Genomic DNA, 7,761 nt, shown 5'->3' with positions numbered 1-7,761 from the left:
TTGCCAGTTGCCCAAACCCACCCTTAAAATGCTATGTCACTGCAGATACTAAGCAGACCAGCACTTTCAATTTAATTCTGTAAATGTTTATTGAAGCCTTTGATAAGTTTAACATGTACATGGCAGCTTGACTTAACAGGAATCTAGCTGTCCAAGGAGTTTACCCTCTGTGGTTTTTGTCAGGCCAGTACTCTGTTCCTCCTGCTTTGGGGCAGCCACTCCTCCCCCTCTGGGGGCTGTGAATCATGGTACTTTATTCCTTCAGCCACAGAGGTGGGCATATGGCCAGGCTAGGTCAAACTGAGTTCTTACCCGTGAATTTTCTAGGAAGGTGGGGTGATGATGATGAAAGGAGTTCTCGCTGATGTGAGGTCTTCGTGAGCTTCAGGCTGGTTGATCAGAATGTAGTTCATTTTCCTGTATTATCTTGTTGCTGCCCTCCTCTATATGGTTACTTTGTCCTCAGTCTGGCTTTTCTCATGGTAGCAAGCAGGACTGCCATGTTGCACAATTGCAAGAGCCATTATTCACTTCTTACAGTAGTTTATTCATCCTGGGGGTCTTTAACCCCCAAGAATCTACAAACACATTCTTGAGGGTCTGTGTGTTCTCTAGGCAAATTTTCAAATTAATTCAAGCATTCCTTAACTGGTTTAAATTGTTCCATGACACTTGAATGTGAGAAATGTCACCTTTCTTAATTGCTTAAGTGAAATTAAACTTGGCTGAGACCCCTACTCCTCAAGGGCTGGCAAAACTGGTACCAAACATTATTGAGACTTGTCCTCCCCTTAACTGTATCCTACAAGAATCCAGGTGCTTACATGGTCCTGAAAAATTAGGGACAAAGCAACCTCTGGTTGTCAGTCTGTACCCATCAGTGCTGATGCTTCTGTCCAACCACCCTTGGGTTCTGGTCCTCTGCCATCTGTTGAGCACAGCTGTCCTGGTAGGCTACAGAGATGTCCTTCATGGTGATTATTTTCAATGACTGATGACTCGGTCATCGAATAAGTTCTCTCTCTGTTATCTAAAGTTTGTGTACTTCTTTGTCTTCTCCCTTAAAACTTGAGCCTTTTGAGGAAAGGGACATTGCTGATTTCTGTGTCGCCAGCATGCCTAGAATGATGCCTTACACATAGTAGGTACTCAGTTGTTGAACGAATGAATGAACATCTGACTATCATGCCAGAAGTCTAGGTTGTTGTTGTTTTTTTTCCACACCGCATGGCATGCAGGATCTTAGTTCCCTGACCAGGGAAAGAACCTGTGCCCCCTGCAATGGAAGCACGGAGTCTTAACCACTGGACCACCAGGGAAGTCCCCAGTCTAGGTATTTATAAAACATCTGGGACACCTTCAGTTTATTATTTGCTATAAGACCTAGGTATTTTTAGCCTCACCAATACCTTTCTGGTTGTACTTTACCTTCTATTTATATGTTATTCATTTTGTAAGTATACTATTTATTGTTGTGTTTAAAAAATCAGTGTGATTGTATATTATTTCTCTAGCTTGTCAAGACCATATTGAATGATAACTCCTCAAAAATACCAATTTCTCTTATCAACTGTCTGTCATCCCAAACCATGCTATTTGTTTAGTGATAATCCAGTGGGATAATTCTACAATTATCTTCATCAGAGAGGGACACACTGTACTCTTTCCACCCACTGATGTTTCCTGAGCAATCATTGGTTGAATAATGTCTACTCAAACAAGCTCACACTGTGAAACCAGCTCAGCAAGGCCTACCTGGAGGATGCAAAGGTATCTGTCATGTGGTCCCTGCCCTCAGTTTGCTTCCCAGGTAATTGAGGGGAGATCCCACAAGTGAAAAGTTCAATGATAAATGGGAGGCAGATACGTGGCAGACACACACTTCATCTATTCTGATGGGTCAGGTGTCTGTTCTGATTGGTTGGCTTTTAATTCGGATTGGTCAGACATCCAATCTGATTGGTCAAGTGCTTATGCCAAACTGATTGTTAAATATTTTGCATATCTCCACTGAATGTAAAAATTAAATAAAAATGACATGATAATACCAAAAAATGGCTACATGAAATTTACTCTACTTTAGGGTGGATTGGAAGGAATCTATTCTAATACACTTGTATTATTTCTTTCTCTAATAATAAAGTTTTTGACAATAAAATATGTTAGTGAAATTCATTCCTTTCATTAGCCTGGGCATCGCTACGTAGGATTTTGTGTCAAATAAGGCACATACACAGTAAGTACTATGTGCTTTGGGTAGAGTTTCTTGTTAGAATGAGTGATTAAAGAAAGCCTTTTGGAACCAACTTTAAAATGGACTTTGATCCAATGGCAAAGTCAAGATGTTATGAAACTCACAATCAGCATCATAAGAGGTATTGAGATACGTGTGGCAGTAAATAATAGAATACTAAATGCCAAATAATAAAAATATTTACTTAATCATATACTAAAATAATTAGATCTAGAACTAGTGACAGGTGAGTGATCCAGCAGCTCAAAGGACATGCCCAGGACCTGGTTTCTCTCTCTTGGTTTCTTAGCAATGCTTCCTCAAAAAGTAACACTGATTTCAACAGACCGGCCTCATGTGGTTGCAAAATGTCTTGCTGAAACTCCTGGGACACCTAGATTCAAAGAGAGCAGAATGTAAAGAATCCTCTTTCTCAGGAGTTCAAATAAATACCCTAGAATTCAGTTCCATGGGCCCTGACTGCCCTTCCGTGAACCAATCCTAGGGTCCAAGAGAATGGCGTAAGCCAACTGGCTTAAGTCATTCGAGCTGAATACGGGGTCAAACTCACCCTAAATCACAGGATCCTGTTAGAAATAGAGAAGACAGGAGGCAACAATGCTGTAGAAGCAACCAATGAAAACTACAACCTGTTTCAGTGTCAAATGCATATAGATATTCATATCGTGTTCAGTTATGTTGAAATTTCTGGAGAGGTCATGGGGCTGAATCCAGGAAAATTCTGACTTGTCTTTCTCTTAAACAGATGGATTGATGTTGAACTGGAAAGAAGAGGCAAGAGAGAAATACTGTTTCCTTGAGGAGGCGATGGGTGGTCCAAAGCTAGAATTAACACAGGCACTTAGACACCTGGTCCCTTTTCTACCCCACTTCAGCAACCAGGTAAGGTTAAACACTTTGATAGCCTTGAACTTTCTAAATTCTCTATCAGGCCCTGACAAGCCTGTCCTGGGATTTTTTAATGGAAGGAAGATTGGACAAAGCATCAGGTGACCTGGGTTCCGTTCCTAGCTCTGCCCCTAACTAGCTCTGTGACCTAAAAGGACAACAACCCTTCTGTGCCTCAGTTTCCTCATTTGTAAAATGAAAGAGGCTGGACTAGAGAATCCATTTCTGTCTATAAAATCCTTTGGCTCTTGAACCCAAGCTCCTAACAGATATCCTGAGATCTGCCTTAGGGGTTCTGGTCTTACAGACTTCGGTCTCCAAGGCCAACTAAACACCCTAGTGAATTGAGGAGATTCATCAACAGGCCTAGGAGGCCTTGGAGGCCAGGCAGAGTGTGGGGCTGGAAAGGAGCCCAAGACACCTAGTTCCTTATTTTAAAAAGCATTCAGTTCACCCTATGACCCAGTTATCAGTACTTCTCTCTTTCCAAGGAGTGCAAAGTTTCAGTCCTTTCTGTGACGAGAACAAGTTACTGGGTTGCCAACAACTTATTGGATTGCCAATCTACAGGAAGAAGAGAAAAATGAAATTCTCCTTTGTATTTTGAGCCATATTCAATCAGATTCCTGCCTCCATTTCCTGCTTAATACGGATAATCATTTCCTGAATAACCTTAAACACAGATTTCACTCCCACCACCAATTTAACAGCAGCAAGGGCTTATAAAACGGAGTTTATCAGGGAGCACGGTGAATGCTCCCAAACCTGTGATAAAACACCCTATCTCTCTTGAAATTTTTGCTCTTGCTGTTCAGGCAGAACTGAAGAGTTAACATGAAATCAAGCAGATCTCTTTGATTACTCATTTTTAAGATTTACAATTATAAATTATGGTACAATCTAATAGAATGCTGAAGAAATAAGGCTGAATAGGTAATTCTTTGGGGCCAGGATGAATATTCAGATTAAGAAGAACTGTTAATGAAATCCCAATCACATAGTAATTTCCCTCCTATTACTTTCTGAAACTCAAGTAGCTGTATGGCCTAATTAGGCCTGTTTTGGGGATTATCACAACATTTTATTTCTGCAGTGAGTGACATCACTCGGCGTTTAATATTCATTGAGGCTTTTACGAAACAGAGAGGTTTCCATATGTCTCTAGAGCAAATCATTTGTGTTTGCCATCTGCTACTCGAGAGTAGTTTTATAGACAAAGAATGCAAATCACTTGATTCTTTAATTACTTTGGGGTTAGGCTATACTACAGTTGGGATTGTGGGACAGCCAATTCACTGCTAGGAGAATACTGTTGTTTACTTAGCCACCAACTTAAAGAATTCTTTTCAAGCAAATGGCATGAAAAGAAATTGAAGCCTAAAATTTGTCCTTTTAAGTAGAGGCAAAGACCATTGTGAAGTGATGTGTGAGGCTTTTCTGAGTTGGCATTAAGGAGACACTACCAGAGCACAGGACATTGAGGTCAGTGTAGCAAGCATCGGTTCTCTTTTCTTAGTTCTGACACCAAAGGAATATATGACTCAGTACTTAAAAAAAAAAAGCCAAGGATCTCCTTGAGCTCAGTATCAAAAAAAAGATAATTTACTCTTAGTCACCCAGGAGCTAATTACCTTGGCTTTGGACTCAGTGCCATTTGTTTCTCTTTCCCCCATTCTCATTAGCTTCTTGAATTGTGGATAATTCTCTGCTCAGTAGCATCTCCACCAGCCTATGGACACACACCATTAGTTTTGCTTCATCAGGAGTAACTTCAAACAACAGAGTTTTACCAAAAGTGGAAACCCTGGAGCTTTAAGGTTATCTGTAGATTTCAATTACTGATGCTTTTTCTAAACTTCCTCACAGTAAAATTTCATTCACTGCGATTGTTAGCACATAGAATGTGAAAAATTGGCAACTGAAAGGGACCTAGTTTGGCCATTGACTAGCTATGAGATCTTAACCTCATGGCCCTCTGATGTCTAAGACTATTTTCTGCTTTAAGATGCTATAAAATCAATGCGTTTAAGAGATCGTTTATTCTAATGTTTCCAAAGTTTGTACCTCAGGATACTAAGTGAATCAGCAGATGTTAGTAGGTGAAACTAGAAGAGAGGGTTTCATGGTCAAACTCGTTTGAGAAATGCTGCTATCAAAGTGTTTTGAAGGTACAGCTTCTCCGAACCCTTCATATGCTGCTGTGCCTTGTGACTCTCCACCACTGGGTGTGGTGGGCAGCTTTTCCAACACTGCTGCCCCAGGCTGCTTTTTGAAGAAACGTCTTATGGGACCTGTGTTTTGCGGAATTTAATTTGGAAAACTCTGATGTAACCTCAACCCTTCGTTTTAGATATGAAGATCTAAGCTGTAAAGTCCTCCTGTCACGATGAGAATCAGCATGTTTACAAGAAGCTGTCCAGAAGCAAGGCGGCATCCGTTAGCAGAGTGCCTGACACACTGGACTGAGAGCACCTGTCTCTGCCTCCTGGTTTCTCCCGACTCCCAGGGCAGGGCTCCCTCATGCTGCCTCTGTCACCATCACACCCAAAGAAAGGCCAGCCAAGGGCTGGGGGCAATGTGATGGCTGTTCCCTTCCTGCCTGGGGCTTTACCCTTAAGTCCTGGGGGACTGACAGGTATTGTACTAACTGAAATGAAAATCATTTTATGTGCAGAAGCAAATTCACCCAGAATTCTGAAAGTGCAAAAGACTAGATCCTTAAAGGAACATTCTGGATGCTGTGTTTTTCAGAAAAAAAAGGTGAATGTTAAGTAATTAAGCTAACATTCGCGTTCTTTGTTTTCTATTATTATATTTTGAGTGAGTTACAGGATGTGTTAGACAGTCCCATCACTCCCAGGCTAATTTCTTACAGTGACATCTAAAGTTCTGTAAAATGATCTGCACAATAAAATGGTTTTAAAGGTGAATTACTTAAATTTCTGGAGGGCATGAATTATATTTACATTGTATCCCTAATGACTAACACAGGGTTTGGCATATATCAAGCACATAATGATAGATACGTTTGCATTAATTAGTAGATTATAATCTGATGATTAGGCTTTAATAAAATAATGGTAATAACATATTTTCGTTTGTTTCACACTAGTATATTTAGAGGTTCCATTTTCACTCCTCAATAGATTTTATATATTTCTCATATGCTTCTTCACTCATTAGTTCATCTAGTTCTGAAGGGTTACTGTGTGTCATCTTTTTTTTTTTTTTTACATCTTTATTGGAGTATAATTGCTTTACAATGGTGTGTTAGTTTCTGCTTTCTGAGTGTCATCTTGATCAGCCAACCATCTTCATAACAAGATCTGTTGACAAGTCCTGGATTTTCTGCTAGAGTTTCATTAATTTTAGTTACTTCTCTTGATAAGAGAATAGAGTTCACTAGCAGCTTTCACAATTTCCAAAGTACCAAATTCCTCATTTGTTCAATTTTGTCCCAACTTCAGGCAGACTACAGTAAACATCTCCCAAAGCTTCCTATGCAAAATTGCTGATTCGCACTATTCCAACACTGTTTTCTGTTGTTACCTATTCATGTTTGTGAATTTATGGCCGGGGCGCATTGCCCCGAGGGCGCCCGCCCGCAGTACCCAAGGCAGCGGGGAGCAAGGCGCGTTGGGCGCAGAGATGGCGCGCACGCAGGCTGCAGACCGCGGCCCGCACGCTCCAGCGCCATGTTCGCAGGGGCGCAGGGGGTCTCCGTGCAGCATCTAGAGCACCCCGGCCGACGGGGGCGGGGGAGGCCGCTGGTAATAACATATTAATGGTACTAATTAATGATAGCCTACCTTTTCAAAAATCTCTAAGATACATTCCTTGCCCTGGTTAAGGTTTATAATCAGAAGCTGGTTAACACTCCTTATTTGTAACCTATTTTCATAAACAATTGCACTGTGATGTGGTGTTTCTTTTAGGTAGTAATAAATGGGATCACTTCTATATTTGACTTTAAGACACACGCACATAGACTTAGAATTGGAATGAGTCAGTGGACATCAAGTTCTGTCTTCCAGTCATTACAGAATTCTGCTTTCGTCACTTGGCCTATATTAAACATCCCCAGAGATAAAACACATAATAATAAGCTTGAAGAAATGTGTGATCCTGGAGGGCCTTCTGAGTTATCAAAGAAGGATTAAGTCATGTTGGTAAATTATAGTATGTGTTCTGTACAGTTGACCCTTGAACAACATGGGCTTGAACTGCATGGGTCCACTTAACATGCAGATTTTTTTTTCAATAAATATCCAAAAATATACATATAGAACATCCTGTGCAAGACTTGAAGTAGATAGCCTATCCATACGTAAGCATGAAGTGATATTTAATACGAAATTAATTTTAGTTTTCTTACTGTTTCATAAATTTGCTTTCAAAGAATTACATGACCATATACTATGCCTCTCTCTCCCTCCCTCTCTCTCTGTCTCTCTGTCTCTCTCTTGTAACTGGAGAAACTGCATATCTGCCTATCATCACGGGTATGTGGTTTTTAAAAAAAATAACAATGTTTCTAATACTGTAGTATGAATATGACTGTAATACTGTATGCCATAAAAATGGTATAACCAACGTGACGGCTAGCCCCGCCTCTTCCT

The 7,761-nt window shown here is 40.5% G+C and overlaps 1 pseudogene across 1 annotated transcript; it reads right to left on the bottom strand.

Annotated features, from left to right (window-relative positions):
• Positions 1-6,274: 6,274 nt before the first annotated feature.
• On the bottom strand, positions 6,275-6,873 carry LOC309819295 (glycine cleavage system H protein, mitochondrial-like; annotated as a pseudogene). Its single transcript has 2 exons — positions 6,427-6,873; positions 6,275-6,347 (listed from the first exon to the last, which is right to left on the bottom strand). The product of its transcript is annotated as a glycine cleavage system H protein, mitochondrial-like (transcript).
• Between the last annotated feature and the right edge of the window lie 888 nt (positions 6,874-7,761).

This window comes from Grampus griseus (genome assembly GCF_964374135.1).
Source record: "Grampus griseus genome assembly, chromosome: 2".
Taxonomy (NCBI): Eukaryota; Metazoa; Chordata; class Mammalia; order Artiodactyla; family Delphinidae; genus Grampus; species Grampus griseus.
This window is presented reverse-complemented; position numbering and strand designations above follow the sequence as displayed.